Here is a 19,318-nt window from a genome sequence, read left to right as displayed (position 1 = left end):
ATCCTAGAAGTTTCCCGGAGGTTACTCCAAAGACACATTTCTTTGGGTTGAGTCGAACATGGTATTGTTCCAGTCTATCAAAGATTTTATCTAAGATGTGGAGATGCCCTTCTCTGGTGAGTGATTTTGCAAGTCACCAACATAATCTTCCGTCATAGTATGCATCATGTCATGGAAGATGGTGGTCATTGCTCTTTGATAGGTTGCTCCTACATTCTTGAGACCGAAAGGCATCACATTCCAGCAATATGTGCCCCATGGACATGTGAAGGTTGTCTTATGTTGGTCCTCTGGTGCGATCTTTATTTGATTGTATCCGGAAAAGCCATCCATGAGTGAAAGCATGGCATGTCCTGCTATCAGATCCACTATGATGTCGATATTTGGTAGGGGGAAGTCATCCTTAGGACATGCCTTATTTAGATCCCTGAAGTTGGTACAAATGCAGATGCCCCCTTTTGGTTTGCTGACAGGCACAATATTGGAGATCCATTCTGCATAATCAATTGGTCTAATGAAACCAACATCTAGGAGTTTCTTGAGTTCTATTTTGACTAACACTGCAATCTGAGGATGCATCTTATGAAGCTTCTGCTTGATAGGTTTGGCTCCTTCTGCTACGGTAAGGTGATGCATGACTAAATCAGGATCAAGCCCAGGCATGTCCGCATATGACCATGCAAAGTTGATCTGACACTTCTGGAAGAACTCTATAAACTTAGGTTGTTCTTCTGGAGTGAGAAGAGATGCTAGATGTATGAGATGAGGATTTTCAGGAGTCCCCACATTGTACTCTTTGGTTTCCTCGATGAGATTCGTTGATCGTTCCTATTGTGTACTAGCAGGGAGAGTGTCAAACCCTTCATCCTCAGGCGCCTCAGAGAGGTTTTCACCATTGGATACACTCTTTCTTTTTACTTTTGTCAGATCAAATAGTGCCACAGTGTGGTTTTCACTGGAAGATCCATGTTTTATTGTTATATTTTTGCAGCTGAAAGGTTTGGCATCCGCCCCGAAGTATGCTGCGCTATTAAGTTCAATGGCGAATCCAGCTTTGTGATCCCCGCTTGGTAGGTTATCCCTTAATTCCAAAAAGTCAATGATGGCCTCATCGTTTTGGAAGAAGTCAAGACATGGGGGATTTGGTTGGTTCCACTCGATGATTTTAGGGTGGATAATGGGCATTACTTCATCGATTAGGTTAAGTGCGTTAGATGTATCAGTGAGGGTTAAGATGTTATGGTGAAGGTCGTTAATGGTACTCTCCCTGTCAGAATCAAGCGTAGGATGAGACGTAGGGTTTGTGGAAGATGTTTCCAGTTTAGGAACCCAAGTGGTCTTTATCTGTGCTTCTCCGTAAACAAGGATGTATTTGCATGGTGGAGGTGGTGATGTGTCTTCCTCATCTGAAGTATTAAGCTGTACAGAATCAAATTCTGGTTGATGTACCTTTGTAGTGATCAGTGCTGCAGGACGGTTGATGGGGATAAAAGAATATGGTACCTAGAGTATCGGTAATATTGAATCAGTTACTTCTATTGGAACTGTTGGTGCCATAGATGCTACTGCGGGTTCTGTTACAGTTGCTACTGCTAATGGTGCTGCTAATGGGATTACAAGTTTGTTTGCTGGGATGAGTGGCATTGGTGATAGTTGTGTTGGGGTTCTGAGCCTCGGTGGGGCAGTTGTGATGGTGTTCGATGTTGCTTTGATAATGAAAGGTGCCCTTTTGGCAGTAGGCTGATATAATGGTTTGTTGGGTTTTCCTTTGAATTTGAGTTTAGGAAAAATCTCTTTTTCAAAGCCTAGGCCTGTATTACCTTTGGGCTTTAATTCCGGCATCAGAGGTTCATATCGTCCTTGTTTGCAATATCCCAAAGCACTCTAACCATCATACCCCATTCTTTGCATAATGAGGAGACCTTTGCCCTACTAATCAGTAGGAAGTTTAACTTGCGGTATATCAGTGGTGATGGGATCTTTATAGATCCAGTCCGCTAAGTCCTCATCTTGGTTTTCTTCTTCTTGAATATTTCTAAGGATGAAAGGTGTCAAAGCACATGCTGGCGTGATTAGTGGTTGTTGGAGTAACTGCTATGGTTTACCATGTGTTCTAGGAGAAGTGGGCATTTGTCCCACACAAAAGAGTTGACTCAAGTTGTATTCCCCAGGACCTTCCTCTGTTATTTTCATTTTAAGCTTTTCTTGCTTGGGTATAGTGGTGTTTGAACTGGCAAGAGAGGTGGGACTTATATATGATGTGGAGGAAATGGCTTCTCTATTATTAGGAACGGTAATCTCTGGTTGATGGCTGATATTATGGCAGCACGCAAAGGGATTTGCATCGCCCAGGATTGTGATCTCTACACCGTTATGTGGAAACTTGATACATTGATGGTAGGTAGATGGAACGGCTTGCATGGCATGTATCCAAGGTCTCCCTAACAGTAGATTGTATGGCAGAGGAAGGTCCAGAACCTGACAGATGATGTGCTTTACTACAGGGCCCACTCGGATTGGTAGTACCACAGCTCCTTTGGATGAACGCTCTACATCATCATAGGCTTTGATTGTGATCTTCTTACGAGGATCCACTAATTCTACCACATATCCCAATGTTGTGACCAACTGTAGTGTACAAATATTTAGGCCTGCTCCATTATCTATCAAGACTCGCTTGATCCTATGCTGGTTAATAAAGCCTTCAATGTGTAGTGAAGCGTTATGAGGTTGTTGGAAGGAAGAGTTGTCACTTTCGGAAAAAGTGAGACAAGGTGATGACTTTAGACTTCCAACCATGGCTTGAAATTAGTCTGTATTTAGATTTGCAGGGATTGACGCCTCTTGGAGTGCTTGATCCAAGATAGTTTTATGAGAGGGTGATAGGGGCAATAGCTCTAAAATGGATATAAGCGCAAGCATTTTATCTAATTGTTCCACAAGATTGTACTACTTTGGGATGGAGGTGGTGCCTTGTGGAGCTGCCTTTATGGTAACCTTGCCACGACATGTAACAACATTGCAATTTGAGTTGGGATTTTTGAAGGTTATTGTTGCAATTTGTTCACTGGCCTCATACAGGTGATTTACAGTGTAATTATACGCAGCTTGTGTATAATCAGTGGTATCAGTGCCTCGCCTGGAAGTGGAAGGACCCCTTTGATCTTGTGATGGAAGTGGATTTTTGAACATTAGATGATCATTATTTGTTGTTTTTGGGTCATGTCCTTCAATTTCAATTTCTCCTCGGTCAATAAGATCCTGAATAAGATCTTTTAATTGGTGACAATTACTTGTCTTGTGTCCTCTTCCTTGATGGAATTCACAGTGTTCAGTATCTCTCCACCATGCCGGTTTGACCTGAGGCTCATAGTTTGATAGTTTAGGTAGAGTGACCAAATTTTGAGAAATGAGTTGTCGCAATACTGTTTCAATGGGTTCCCCTAAGGGAGTGTATGTTCGTTTCTGTTTTTGCTGACGAGGTCTAGGTTCATCATGAGATGTGATGCGACCTTGATTGGAAGGAATATTTGTGTTATTCTGAGGTGGAGGATTTTGTCCTGCAAACTGAACCACAGGTTGTGCATTTTGGATAGTCCGGGCATCCACAACCCCATCATTGACGATATTCTTGTTTTTATTCCAAAAGTTTGTTTTATCGCTATTGAAGCGCGGGCGAGGACCATCTTTTGGTTCATTAAAGATTTTGATGAGTCCTTTCTTGATAAGTGCCCTTTCACATTTCAAACCCTTGGTGATCATATCATTAAAAGAGTCTGTGTCTTTGACATCCAGGTGAAATTTCATTTCTTCGTTTAAGTTGGAAATGAATATTTCCACTAGTTCTCGTTCAGGTAACTAAAGAGAACGTCTGCTAGACATTTGGAGCCATCGTTGCAGGAATACTGAGAATAGTTCACCTAGTTTTTGTTTAGTGTTGCACAGATCAGCCATGGTAATGTCGCGTTCAATGTTATGAGAGTAATGAGCTAGGAACTTCTAGATGAGTTCCTCAAATGTTCTAATGCCACCTGATAGTCGGGAAAACCATGATGTGGTTGTTCCTCCCAAGCTTTGGGGAAAAAGGTGCATTAGGTATGTGTCTTCATATGCCACTTCGAGACAAGCAGAATGAAATTCTCTGACATGATCACGAGGATCTCCCTTTCCTCTATATTTTTCAAATTTGGGTGTTTCAAATCCTCATGGAAAGGGTGGCATATAAAGATTCCTATCAAAAGGATAGGGACAGATGTCATTGAGTGAGAATTGGTTAGTCTTGACACCACTATGAAGTTGTTGGGCGAGATTCTCAACTTGTTGCCGCAACATCTCCATTTCATTTGGAGGAGGAGGTGGTGGGTTACCTCGAGGAATGTTATATCTGATGGGATCTCTACCTCTTTCCTCTTCATGGTGACTTTGTCTTTCTGATGCTTGTCTTAATTAGGCAAGATCAAAGTCAGAGGGGAGTTTTGCTCCTTCTTGAGCGAGTTTTAAGAAGTGAGCATCCGCATTGTTCCTGAGTATTTCATCAAACAGTCTGTTAAAGAGAGGGTTATGCTGAGCCCTTTCTATTGTTGCAGGAGTAGGAGTACTTGGGTTTTCGTTATTCGCATTTCCTCCAAGTGCTTCTTGAAATTCAATGAGATTTTCTTCTTCTTCTTCTTCTATTTCTATTTCACGTTGCCTTGACTGTGATCGGGTTTGAGCCATTTTGTTTATGAGTCTTTGTTGAAGTTGAGTGAAAATGATGATGAGTTTTTGATGAAATGAGAGATTGATGATTGGTGAATTGTGTTGCATGTGGATCTCTAGCACTTTTAAGGTAGATGTAACCGAAATTCCTTCTTTGAATTGCTTGTTTGTTTTTTATAAGATTTGATGTGATAAGGTGTAGAGAAATCTGAGATGTGTTACAGATTGAACTACCTAGTAATTAGAGAATTCACTCATAAACTAGTTTTAACCTGCGTAGATGTGTTTCTTAGGATGAGCTTATCCTAGATGTAGAAACAATCTAAAAAAGTGATGTGATGTGTTTGATTCAAGCAATATCTAAAAGAGAACTTTGGAATAAGAACCTCTTAATGTTTTGAGAGTTTGGAATGAATTGATGATGAAGTGATGATGTATGAATATGATGATGGATGAAATGTTTTCAACTTCAATAAAAACTTTGTGTTACAAATGGGACAAACTCTACCTCTTCCCTTTCAGGTGTTGGTGGTATTTCTCGAGCTGTGTTGTAGGTGATACAGACGTTTGGGAAAAAGTTGGGATTAATCTTACCTCCTTGGTTTTTGTGATAACTCAGAGCTCTATATTGCATAAAAGCTCTGCGGTTCAATGATTCTGAATCAAATTCGTTTGTTTTGCCTTGAAGGTAGAGACGCATGTGATGCAGAAAAACTCTATGGGAGACAAAGATTTGTCTATTGATATAGAAGAATTTCCTCCTTTTGATCAAAGCCTTTGAGCTTAATGGTCTTCTTTTCAAGTTGATATTCTGATGATGCTTCTTCTTTCGCAAGATGTGAAGAATGGTCATAAAATTTTGACTCTTTATTGTTTGCACTTTGTTTTTCTTTTTTTTTTTTGGTTGTTTTGAACAATGTTTGGTTGGATGAATACTTTGTTTTGAAAGTGATTTTTTATTTTTCTTTGACAAGAAAACAAAGCAAATACACAAACACAAGAATGTAGCCTCAAAGGCACAAATGAGTATGGGTCTAGATCAACCCAATCCTTGGACTTGTATATGACCCTTCCTTTAGATGTATTTTAAGGTGTATTTCCAAAGCCTGAAGTCAGCTCAATTTCCACTTGGTCTTTAAAACGAACACACTTCAAACACTTTTTATCCCTAAGGTCAAATGGCCAGTTGTGATAAATTTAGCCCACATCTTGATATTTCTTTGACTTTGGTACTACATACCTTATGAATCCCGCCATGGCAGGTAAGGATGTGATATACTAAGTCTTGCACGAGCATAACAGATAGATGATCCCTATGATGGGGGAGTCACCACTTTTATCAAGCCACAAGTGACTTTTCAAAAAGCTGTGTTTCTACTCAAGGAAATATGTATGGTGAGTATCTTGGGAGCAAAACCATCTATGCTCTTGCACTAAATTATATCACAAATATCCTCAATCAATAGAACGGGTGGGATACTCCTTAAAGGTGCTTAGTCATGTTCGATGTTTTTGGACATAAGTTCATTCTGCAGTGACTCACTTAAGAGCCTTGTAACTGGTGGTGGAGCCCATTTGTCCTTTCGGCCAGTTACACTGTAGGAACAGCTATACCCAAGGCTATAGCTTTCACTCTCACCTGATTTCTATAGCGGCTCGAAGGATTTACCGCTCGAGGTCGTTCCCAAGAGTATCGATCCCTTGGTAGGCCTCTCTTAAAAGGATAAAATTTGAGTGTTACTAACACTTTTCTCTTGCACCTAGGACCACGAAAGCCAAGGGAGAGGAGAGTGTGTGTTAGAAGTGGGACCACTCGACCGACCTTTTGGACAACCATGCCAAACACAAAATTCACTTGTTCCTTTTAACTTGTCATTGCAATGTGATCTAACTATTTGGAGATGTTGCTCCAACAGCCATGGTGTTCTTTTTAAGTTCAAAAGCAATGTGTTTTGTAATCTAGAAATTGGTTGAGAGGGGAGGGAATAAGCATTAAATGCTTGATATGACTTTGAGATTTAGAGTCAAGGTTAGTTGAATGAATAAACTCTTTATTCAAAGAATAAAGCTTTTATCCAATGGATAAACTCTTGTGCAAATGTGAAATGGATGAATATGGTCAAAACAATAAATGTTTGGGGGGACAAGTTTGAAAAAACCATAAATGGTTATGTAAGAGCCATAAATGGTCATGTAAGAGCCATTAGTGGTCTTGGAAGACTTTGGGGGTTAATTTGTTGAACACACAAAGCATTAAATGCTTTTCAAAGACTTTGGAGTCTTTGAGAAGTGACTCCATTTTGCTTAGGAATGTGACAATAATTAGGGGATGGATTAGGCTAATTAGGAAGGGGTTAGAAGAATCTAGAAGGGGATTAGATTTTGAAATTGGATTTGGTGGGTGAGGGAAAATAGGATTTTATTAAAATAAAAATTCATTTATTCCAATAAATGTGTGCAAGTTGCATTTGTAGGAAAATGCAAGTGGGGTGGGGATAATGATTTAAATAAATGTTTTATTTAATTTATTTAAAAAAGGAAAAGGGGATTTAATTAAATAAATAGATTTTATTTATTTAATTGATTTGTATTTGGTTTAATGAATTAATTAAAATAAATTCAATAATTTATTTAATTAATAGAAGAATGTTTGGAGATGAATTAATTAAATATTTATTTAATTAACTGATGGCTAGTGGATTTTTAATCAAATAAATAGCGAATATTTATTTAATTAAGCTGGACAGATTTGTGTGACTGCACTATCAAATTGAATATTCTAAAAGAGAATGTTGAAGCAAAAGAAGTAAAACTGGCTTATGTGAATACTAAAGAGCAGATTGCAGATATTTTCACTAAGCCTTTGCCTAAGGAGACCTTTGAATATCTTAGAGACCAGCTTGGGGTCATACCCCCACCGGTAGAGAATTAGACAGTTGATGATTGTCATCAACCGACATAACTAATAGAGAAATCTTTTACTCTGGCTTTGATGAGGAGAGCTACTTCTCAAGGGGAGTAGTTGGCATACTGAATTGGCTAGTATTTTGTATTTGAACCTGGATTTTGTATTGGCTTTGGCATTTGATGTCAAAGGGGGATAGATTGATATGGAAAAACACAAGGAAAACACATGTTACTCTCAGGGTGAGAGATTGTTACTTTGGAGAGATTGATTCTGAATTTTGATTTCTAGAAGATTATTGGTTTATTGGTATTTGGCATTTCTGTTTTGGCACTTTGATGGTTTTTCCATCTTGTGTTGCCATCAATGCCAAAGGGGGAGATTGTTGGTATTTTGGTATGGTTTTGTCATTGATGTCAACACTTATCAACTCTGGCACCTTGGAGGATCAGCAATGTTCAGTGACAAGCAAGTCACTTATGCACAGTCATCGGTATCTGGTACACCGGCAGGATATAATGTTCATCGGTACTTGGAATGACATAGAAAACATCTGGTCATATCGAAGACATCATTTGGACACTTTGTCTTGGAGATTTGTTCATTGGCATATTTGTATTTGCATATTTGCTATTACCGGCAAATAGGTCTAGGTTATGCACCAGCAGGCTTATCTATTCTAGATCAGCATGGCACACTTTGGAGATGATTTTGTTGTTATTGTAAATGCATTAAGCCAACATGTTGAATTGGATATTGCATCGCTTATTGATCTACTTGTAATTGTTTTATTGTAATATCTTTGAGAGTCGACCTACTAAAATTGGTCTTAGGTTATGATAAATGTAAGATCTTATTTGTAAGATTGATATGCGATAGGGATAAAGAATTGTAAGAAGGTATATGCGAGAATAAGCAGAGCTATACACTTAGACATCATTTGAAGGTGAAGCAAGGTATTGGTAAAGACAATCAGAACTATACCGGTACTAAATCTAGCATAGAAAGAAGCTATTTTGAGTAGTACATCTTTATTGGATTTAATCATCCAATTGTAGTCAGTGTGACTCCTATTTGTGTTTGAGCAGTGAGCTCTAGGCGCCTGGCCTTTCTGCATGTGCAGACCCCATTTGTATACATATACTATCTGCACTAGTATCATCTAATTGTGGGTAAGGTTTCCCACCATGGTTTTTCCCTTTATAGGGTTTCCACATACAAATATTGGTGTTATGCATTGTGGATGTTATTGTCTTTTTCTTTCATGCATTAATATTTATCAGTACTATAATTAACTGATAAACTGTCTACCGGCATAAAGTTTTATTTACCGGTATTAAGCATTAAGGTTGGTTAAGTTGTTTTTGGTTTGAATTTATTTGACAACTGATTCACCCCCCCCCCCTCTCAGTTTTCTCCGGGACCTAACAATAGCATCTTCTATTCCAGAATACAGTTCTGCTTTAAGCTCCATCTGTTCCGATCTGAAACCTTAAACCCTTTACCGGAATAACCCTTACATCAATTTCCTTACATAAATAATCTCTCTGATATATTCCACATCATATTACATTCGCATATCCATAATGTTGGTATTTTGGTATGGTTTTTTCATTGATGTCAACACCTACTAAAACACTAGCACTTTGGAGATCCAGCAACATTCACCGGCAAGCAAGTAACTATTGCACAGTTACTAGTATATGGTTCACCGACAAGATATAATAACCACCAGCAGTCAGAATTATGTGGAAGACACTTGGTGATGTTGAAGACATCGTTTGGACATCTTGTCCTAGAGTTATGTTCATCAGTATATTCATATTTGCATATTTTCTTTTACCAGCAAATAGGTCCAGGGTTACCTAGGGTTACACCGGCAGGTTTATCTTTTCCAGATCAGCATGGCACGCTATGGAGATGATTAATTATTGTTGTAAATGCATTAAGCCGACATGTTTAATCAGTTATTCCATCGGATATTATATTGTTTGTAAAAAAAATTTTATTGTAATATCTTGTAGAGCCGACCTACTAAAATTGGTCTTAGGTTATGATATAAATGTAAGATCTTATTTCTAAGATCGGATGTGGAATGTGAAAAAGAAGTGTGTGAAGGTATATGCGAGATTAAGCAGAGCCATACACGAAGATATCATTTGAAGGTGAAGCTAGGTTTTTGTGAAAGCATATCAGCATTACACCGGTATTGAATCCAGCATATGAAGATGGTATCTTGTGCAGTACATTCTTATTGGATTTAACCATCCAACTGTAGTCAGTGTGGCTCCCTTTTTGTGATTGAGCAGTGAGCTCTAGGCTATTGGCCTTTCTGCATGTGCAGTCCCCATTTATGTACACTTAGTAGCTACAGTAGTATCATCTGATTGTGGGTAAGGTTTCCCACCATGGTTTTTCCCCTTACAAGGTTTCCATGTACAAATATTGGTGTCATGCATTGTGGAAGACTTTGTGTTTATGTTTCATGCATTAATCTTTACCGGTATAGCAAATAACTATTAGCACTGTCTATCGGCATACTTAACTGGTTTACCGGTATTAAGCATTAAGTTGTTTTTGGTTTGAATTTATTAGACAACTGATTCAACCCCCCCCCCCCCCTCTTAGTTGTCTCCGAGACCTAACAATTGGTATCAGAGCTTAGTCCTCTTTTTGCAGAAGTTTAACAACTTGAGGAGATCTAATGTCTACTAATTATTTCTGGAAGGACAGTCCTAAACTTGATGGAACCAACTATGGCATATGGAAGATCAGGATGGAGACACATCTAAATTGCATTGGTAAAGACATCTGGGAAGTTACAAAGAAAGGTTATACTACTATTGTAGCTAGTCAACCTAGTCCAACTACCTTAGCTAAAGATGAGGAGAATGATTGCAAAGCAAGAGAAGCACCTTTGAGCGCATTATCAAATCAACAAATCATGGGACTATCGGACAGGTCTATTGCTAAAGCTATTTGGGATCATTTGGAAACACTGAATGAAGGAGAATCCATAGTCAAAATTGCAAAACTTGATAGCTTCTGAGTCAGGTATGAACATCTGAAAATGGAAGAAGATGATAGGATTTCTACTTTTATGGAAAAATTAAATGAAATTGTTTTGGGTATTAAATGTTGTGGAGGAACCTTAAGTGAGGATGAAATTGTTTCAAAAATCTTAAGAGGATTGCCACCGGCATATAAAATGAAGGTTACTACTATAAATGAGTTGAGAACAATGCCTAATACATCAGTAACTAGGGACACATTGATTGGAAAACTTTTAGCTTTTGAAATTGAGGAGTTTGGTCCTGTTGCTACTATAACGACAGATTTGGCCTTTAAAGCATCAACATCATCTGCTCCATCATTTGACAAATCAGGTTGGAAAGCCTTTTGTGCAAGAGAACTTGAAGAAACTAGGAAGGAGAATGAAGAACTTGAAGCACTATTTGCAAGGAAAATGCCTAAAGGTCCAGTTGGAAGTAAGTATGAAGGTAAAGAACCCTTTAAATATTTTAACTGCAATAAGATTGGTCATATGGCTTTGAGATGCCCTGATAGACATGCTAGACTAAGAGAAGAAGCTAGAAGAACATACAAGCCTAATCCTAAATATCAGAGATACAGATTTAAGAAGAACAAAGACAAATCTTGTTACATTGTTGATGAAGGTGTGACTGATGATTCTAATGAGGATCCGGCAGACAATGGATGGGTTTTTGTTGCTATAATAGAAGATCAACCGACACCTACTGTTCAACCTGTAGAACAAGCCCTAGCAGCTAAAGTTGAAGTAAAGGATGAATGGATCATTGACTTAGGATGCTCACATCATATGACAGGAGACAAAGGTAAATTCTTGAACTTTCAAGAGTACAATGGAGGTTTAGTAAGATTTGGAGATGACAAAGCCTGTTTAATCAAAGGTAAGGGTACAATATCTCTTGATGGTAAGCATAACACTAACAATGTCAACTATGTTGAAGGATTAAAGCATAATCTTTTAAGTGTTGGTCAATTGGTTGAGAAATGATTTCAATTACAATTTAAGAATGGAAAATACAAAATCATGAATAGAACTGGTTTAGAAATTGCAACTGGTAATCAGACTAGAGGTAATATCTTTCATTTGAATAACAGTGAAAAGGCATGCTTGATTGTACATATAGATGAAAGTTGGTTATGGCATAAGAGACTCTCTCATGTAAACTTTGATTGCATGGTAAAGATTAGTATTTCTAAGCCAGTTAAAGATCTACCTAAAATTGTGAAACCTCATAATACAATATGTAAGGAATGTCAATTTGGAAAACAAGTTAGAGCTAGTTTCAAAAGTATTCCAGAAAAATCTAATAATGCTCTTGATTTGATTCACACTGATTTATGTGGTCCAGCTAGAACTAAAAGCTTACAAGGTGATAGATATTTCATGCTAATTATTGATGATTATTCTAGAATGTGTTGGGTTACTTTTCTCAGAGAAAAATCAGAAGCACTTGGAAAGTTCAAACTATTCAAAGCAATGGTTGAAAATGAAACCGGTAACAAAATCAAATGTTTAAGATCAGATCAAGGAGGAGAATTCACATCAAATGACTTTAATACATTCTGTGAAGTGAATGGAATCAGAAGACAACTATCAGCACCTCAGACACCACAGCAAAATGGAGTTGTTGAAAGGAAAAATAGAACTATCTTGGATGCAGCAAGAAGTATGTCATCAGAAGCAAATCTACCACATGTGTATTGGAGAGAAGCAGTCAGCACAGCGGTCTATACATTCAACAAATTTCACATCAAAGGTGAAATCGGTAAGACCCCTCATGAACTATGGTTTGGTAATACTCCTACTCTTAAGTATTTGAGAATTTTTGGAAGTAAATGTTATATCAGAAGAGATGAGTATATCGACAAATTTGATCCTAAAAGTGATGAAGGAATATTTCTTGGTTATTCATCTAAGAGCAAGGCATATAGATGTTTTAACAAGAGATTGCAGAAAATTGTTGAGAGTACAAATGTAAAGATTGATGAAAAATTCAGATGAACTTCAAGGTATATAGACTCTGAACTGGTAACAAAAATTGTGATAAATGAACCTACACTAAATCCACCGGTACAGAATGAAGATCCAGTTACCTCGGTACCATCAGAGGATTCCACAGTAATTGAAGAACAACAACAAACTAAGACACCCTGGTATGTAAGATTGAATCATTCAGAAGATCGGATAACTAGAAACAAATTTAAAGGAGTTATGACAAGAGGAAGATTGGCAAATGAAGAGCTATGTCTTATTTCTTAAATTGAACCATCATCTGTTAATGAGGCATGTGAAGATAAATTTTGGATTAAAGCTATGGAAGAAGAATTAGAACAAATTGAGAAAAATAACACTCGGACATTAGTTCTGTTGTTCTCAAAATCTGATTCCCCTTAAGACTCTTATAGTAATATGATAAACTCTATCTATAGAAGAGAGACCAAAGAGAAGGAAACTTTTAGAACAACTAATGACAAGGTTTGATTAACCTTCTACACTTCGAACTTGTCCAAAGTTCAGGTGGGTATATGGTGCAGGGGCACCCTTCTAAGGGCTCCCACCATTTGATTTTGTTGTGATTTTGCTTCTTTATGAAGCCATGTAAACCCTTCTAAGGGCTCCCACCATTTGATTTTGTTGTGATTTTGCTTCATTACGAAGCCATGTAAATGTAATAAGAGCCAGGAGCTCATTGGTTTTGTTTAGGTCCTAGTTTAGGTCCTAGGTTCACAAGACTAGGTTGAGTTTTCTCTTGGAGTTGAGGGTATGTGAGCCTATTGATGAGTTTGGGGTCCTTTTGTCATGGTTGTGTCCATAGGATAGCCTAAAGAAGGCCTAAAAGCAAGAAAAGCAACATTGCAAGAGTTGCTCAAAAGTTGCAAAAAGTTGAATGACAACTTTTCAAAGTTGTCATGCAACTTTTCCACCAAATTGGTCATAACCTTAGCTTCGCATTGGGAACCCTAACCTTGGCACACAAACCGAGCCAAAGACATTATAAATTATTGCAAACCCTAAAATGATGGGTTGGATGTCAGATTGTATGGCCAAAGGAAAAAGACCTTGACTGTGACTGTGTTTTTGTTGCCAGTCGGCACAAATAGAGCAATAAAAGATTGATAATGGATTGTTTTGAAAACTAAACTGTGTTAAGAGTCATCTATAGTCTTTATACTTTCATTTTGAGCAATTATATTAGGTTTATTGTCCAGGTTTTGTGTGCTTTGTAAATATTTTGTGAATTACTCCTTCACGATCTAGTTTTGGACTGTTTTGTGGAAATGGGTTGATAACTCCTATCCCCATTATGGAAACACAATGAAACCATGTGGTATAGGATTATAGACCCTGTACAGTGTCTTAGAGGAAGCAAGGCCTTGGAAAATGCAGGAAACCCCTTCAAAGACCCACTCCTAGTTGAGACTGGTCTGTGCCTGGCTAGGAAGGGTCAAGGTTGCAGAGGTCCGTGAGAGCAAGGAAGGACAAGGGAGGAGGCACCCTTTGGAGGAGTTGAAGAGGGGTTTGTGGAGCATCATTGGTGAGAAGGAGGAGCTTCCAAAAATCCAGACAAGGTGGTGAAGACAGCAAACCATCTTTGTGTCCCAGGCAGGCCTAAAAACACTTAAAAACCCTTAAATTCACCTAGGGCAATGTACAAACACTTGAAGTCCCAAAACTAGAAAAATCCTTGAGCCTTTGATAAATGAATAGCAGTCCCCTTTGGGAAGTTTTACAAGTTTTGGCATTGTTTGCAAGAGGAAGCCCTAAAAGTCTAGAATGGAGGCCTAATAGGGGTTCATTCCTTGTAGCCCTATTTTGTAGAGAAAAAGCAAAACTGTGAAATCGGTAACAAGAAGGAATGTCAAAACCTCCTGGGGGCACATGAGTGGTTGCAAAAACATGTCAAAGACCTATCCTATCCTTGCTAGGACCTGAGAAGGTGTAGGAAGAGTTAAACCCTTATTAGCCTATGTAAGGGTTTTGAAGCTTGTGAGTAGGTAAGAGCTTAGGAGAAGGATCACATGTTGTTGGTGGGTGGATTGGGCAAGGTCAGGGGATCCCACAAGCAAGGGAAGACCTAGAGACCCTAGGGTGTGGTTGGAACACCTGATGATCCAAGGAGAGGATCCAAGAGCATAGACTAGGCTAGTCTATCCCAAGCCCATTCCCATCAGATTGGTATCAAAGCCAAGTTAAAGATTTGGTGGACTGTGCATGTCTCTATATTCTGGTGAATCAGTAGGAGAGAACATAATGGTCACTAATGCAGAGCTGGCTAGGGAGGTAGAAGAACAAAAGGAGAAAAATAGACTGCTTGAAGATGCTATGAGTGAGATAAGGGACAAGCTGCAAGAAGTGGTTGATCAGAGGGCACAAGGACTCTAGGGTGCGGACACCAATGATAGAGGTAAGAAAGCTATTGATATAGATGACATCATACCTAAACCAAACCCCTTGATCAATGAAGAACCTTTTATAAAGGCCATTAAGGCTTTGAATACAAAATCTTTTGAAGGATTGCCACTTTTCAGTGGAAGGATGGATATTGACACCGTCATGGAATGGATTGAGGGTATGGAGAACCATTTTGAGTGTGAAGGTGTGACAGAAGCCCAAAAGGTTAAGGTTGCCAAATCAAGACTAAGGGGAGCAGCCTTGATATGGTGGAAGTACTTGCAAGAGGAGAGAATTAGCATGGGGAAGCTACCTATTGCAAACTAGAAGGCCATGGTGAGTAAGATCAAGGAGAACTACTTGCCAGAGGATTATGAAGTCCAACTTCATAAGAAGAGATAGGGATTGAAGTAGAAAGATCTTGATGTGACCTCTTACATAGAGGAGTTTCAGAAGCTTTGTCTTAGATCCAAAGTCCAAGAAGAGGAATCTATCAAGGTGGCTAGGTATCTAAGTGGCCTAAAGTGGAACATCCAAGAGGACATAAGCCTATGGACTCCTACCACCGTCCAAAAGTGTCATCAGCTTTTTGCTAAGGTGGAAGAGAGGAACAAAAGGAAGGGAGACTCCAACAACAGGTGTAGAGGTAGAGGTAGAGATCAAATGAGTCACCGAGGTGGTTACCAAAGCAAGGCAAATGAGCAAAGGAATCAAGGAGAGTCCAAGTTGACTGAGCATAACAGTGAAACCACTCTCATAGGAGGCCATTCTAGAGGAAGAGGTGCACAAGGGGGTCCAAATAGGGGCAGAGGTACTGGTAGGGGTAATTCCTACTTTGCAACCATGAAATACTACAATTATGGTCAATTGGGACACCCGGGCTATAGATGCCCTGACAAGCCTACCTCATCAAATAGTGGAAAGAGGGTTGCTTATGCCCAAGAAGACACTTCAAGCAGAAAAACACCTGAGGTGGACCATATTGAATCAGAAATTGGAGAAAATCTGATGTTCAATAGGGTCTTGATAAGACAACCAGTTAAGGATGAACCCAAGCATAGGAGAGCATTGTTTAGGATGAGATGCAAAATCCTTGGTAAGGTTTGCAAGGTGATAGTTGATTCAAGGTCAACTGATAACATCATATTAGATGAGGCAGCTAACAAGTTGAAACTCAAAAAGATACCCCACACTAGTCCTTACAAGGTGACATGGTTGAATCAAGAGCAGAGTGTGCTTGTCAATGAACAGACTTGGGTGGAGTTTTCTATTGGAGGGTACAAGGACAAGATCCTTTGTGATGTGCTACCCATGGATGCTTGTCATCTACTACTAGGTAGACCATGGCAATTTGATAGGAAGGTGATCTATGATGGAGAGGAGAACTCCATTTCCTTCAAGAAGGACAGCAGAACCTCTAAGATTCAGTCTCTGACAGAGAATAATGAGGGAACCTCAAGAACACCTAGTGTCTTACTTAATATTGGTAAAGAGTTCTTACACCTGCTGCATGAAGAGGAGATAGTGGGATGTGCCATCTTTGTGAAGCAAAAGGAGGAGGAAGGTAAGTTGCAGACAGAGGTACCTAAGGAGGTAAAGCAAATGTTGCAAGAATATAAAGACATAGTGAGTGATGGAGCACCTGCAACACTTCCACCAAGAAGGTCTATAAGCCATCAAATAGACTTTGTCCCCAATGTATCTCTGCCCAATAAACCAGCATATAAGCTCACACCTGACCAAAATAAGGAGGTGGCAAGGCAAGTGTAGGAGTTCTTGGACCAAGGACTGATCAAGAAGAGCATCAAACCATGTGTAGTCCCGGTAGTGCTAGCAACAAATAAGGGAGGCAAGTGGAGACTTTGCACTGATTCAAGGGTAATAAATAGGCTCACCATAAGGTACAGATTCCCTATTCCTAGAATAGAGGATTTGATGGACTATTTAGGGGGTGCCATGTATTTTACTAAGTTGGACCTTAAAAGTGGTTATCATCAAATTAGGATTAAGGAGGGTGATGAGTGGAAGACCATTGTTAAGACCACAGAAGGGTTGTTTGAATGGCTTGTGATGCCATTTGGACTTACCAATGCCCCAAGCACCTTCATGAGGTTGCTAAATGAGGTGTTGAAGGACTTCACAGGCAGATTTGTGGTGGTGTACTTAGACGACATACTCATCTATAGCAGAACCAAAGAGGAACACCTTGAACATTTGAGGTTAGTCCTAGAGAGGTTGCATGAAGAGAAGCTGGCAATCAACTTAGAGAAGTGTAACTTCTTGAAACAAGAGTTAGTCTACTTGGGGTTTGTGGTGTCTAAGGGAACCTTGAAGATGGATCCAAGCAAAGTGGAGGCAATCTTGAATTGGCCTGCCCCTAAAACAGGGACTGAAGTTAGGAGTTTCCATAGTTTAGCTCAATTCTATAGAAAGTTTGTGAGGAACTTCAGTGGCATATGTGCACCAGTACTTGACACCATAAAAGGAGGCCTAAAAACTAAGTTCAAATGGACTGAACAACTTGATGAAGCATTCAAATTATTGAAGAAATAAATAGCCACAAAACCCATCCTACTCTTACCTACTTTTGACAAGCTATTCACATTGGAGTGTGATGCAAGTGGAATTGCAGTAGGGGGTGTATTGAGCCAAGAGGGAAGGCCTATGGAATTTTTTAGTGAGAATCTTAATGAGGCAAAGAAGAGGGAAGGCCTATGACATTTTTCAGTGAGAAGCTTAATGAGGCAAAGAAGAGGTATTCAGCATATGATCTAGAGTTGTATGCACTAGTTCAGTCTCTCAAGAAGTGGAGGCATTACCTACTTCCAAAAGAATTTGTGGTGTTCACAGATAACCATACTTTGAGTTACATTAACACTCAAGAGAAGCTTAGCAATAGACATTTGAAGTCAATGGAGTACCTCCAATTCTTTACCTTTACCATCAAGCATAAAAAGGGGCAACTCAACAAGGTGGCAGATGCTTTAAGCCAGAAGTTATTGACTATCCAAGAATTACAATTGTAGAGCATAGGGATAGAAGGTTTCAAGGATCTCTATGAAGAAGATGATGACTTCTCATCAGCCTACAAGGTCTGCAAGGAGTTTGAGAATCATTTTCATGGTGAGTATGCAAATTACACTCTTCAAAATGGTCTCTTGTTCAAAGGCAATCAGTTATGTGTGCCTAGAGGATCCATGAGAGAAAATCTCATCCAAGAGAAACACAATGGAAGCCTAAGTGGACACTTTGGAATCAATAAAACTTTGGATCTAGTACAAAGATACTACTATTGGCCTAGGTTGCCAAGGGATGTGAGAAGGTATGTGGAGCAATGTGGTGTGTGCCAAAGGGAAAAAGGAGGATCAAGCAATGCAGGCCTCTATCAGCCATTACCGGTCCCAAATAGGCCTTGGGAGTGTGTGAGCATGGACTTTGTGGTAGGACTCCCCAAGACAAAGACAGGTATGGATAGCATCTATGTGGTGGTAGACAGGTTTTCTAAGATGAGCCACTTCATTCCATGTAGAACTACTCATGATGCTAGTTATATTGCACATCTCTTCTTTAAGGAGATTGTAAGGATTCATGGACTCCCATTAAGTATTGTTTCAGATAGGGATAGCAAGTTCATGGGCCATTTTTGACAAACCTTATGGAGAAGACTAGGAACTAATCTATCATTCAGCTCAACTTACCATCCACAAACTGATGGTCAAACTGAAGTCATTAATAGGGTGTTAGGCAACTTGTTGAGGTGTCTAACCAAGGAGTATGGGCAGACATGGGATCTAGTTATTCCACAATCTGAGTATGCCTACAATGATAGTGTAAATAGGACCACTGGAAGGAGTCTTTTTGAGGTTGTCTATGGAAGACACCCTAGAAGGGTGTGTGAACTAAGAGAACTTGGTTCAATGGAGATGAAGAGTGGGCAAGCAGAGGACTTCACTCAAACCATTAAGGAAGTCTAAGAACAAGTCAAGAGAGCCATCCTAGAGTCTACTCAAAAACTGAAAGCTAAAGTGGATGAGAAAAGGAGAGAGGTTCAGTTTAAAGTGGGTGACTATGTGATGGTCTATTTAAGTAAAGCTAGAATGCAAAGTGGCAAGTCTAATAAGTTGCAAATGAAGAGGGTAGGACCTTGTAGAATTCTGTCCAAGTATGGTGAGAATGCCTACAAGGTGGATCTTCCTTCACATTTGGCTATATCACTAGTCTTCAATGTTGCTGATCTGATATTGTACAAAGGTGAAATAGGTGGGCAGACT

This window comes from Cryptomeria japonica, chromosome 10 (genome assembly GCF_030272615.1).
Source record: "Cryptomeria japonica chromosome 10, Sugi_1.0, whole genome shotgun sequence".
In the NCBI taxonomy this organism is placed as follows: domain Eukaryota; kingdom Viridiplantae; phylum Streptophyta; class Pinopsida; order Cupressales; family Cupressaceae; genus Cryptomeria; species Cryptomeria japonica.
This window is presented reverse-complemented; position numbering follows the sequence as displayed.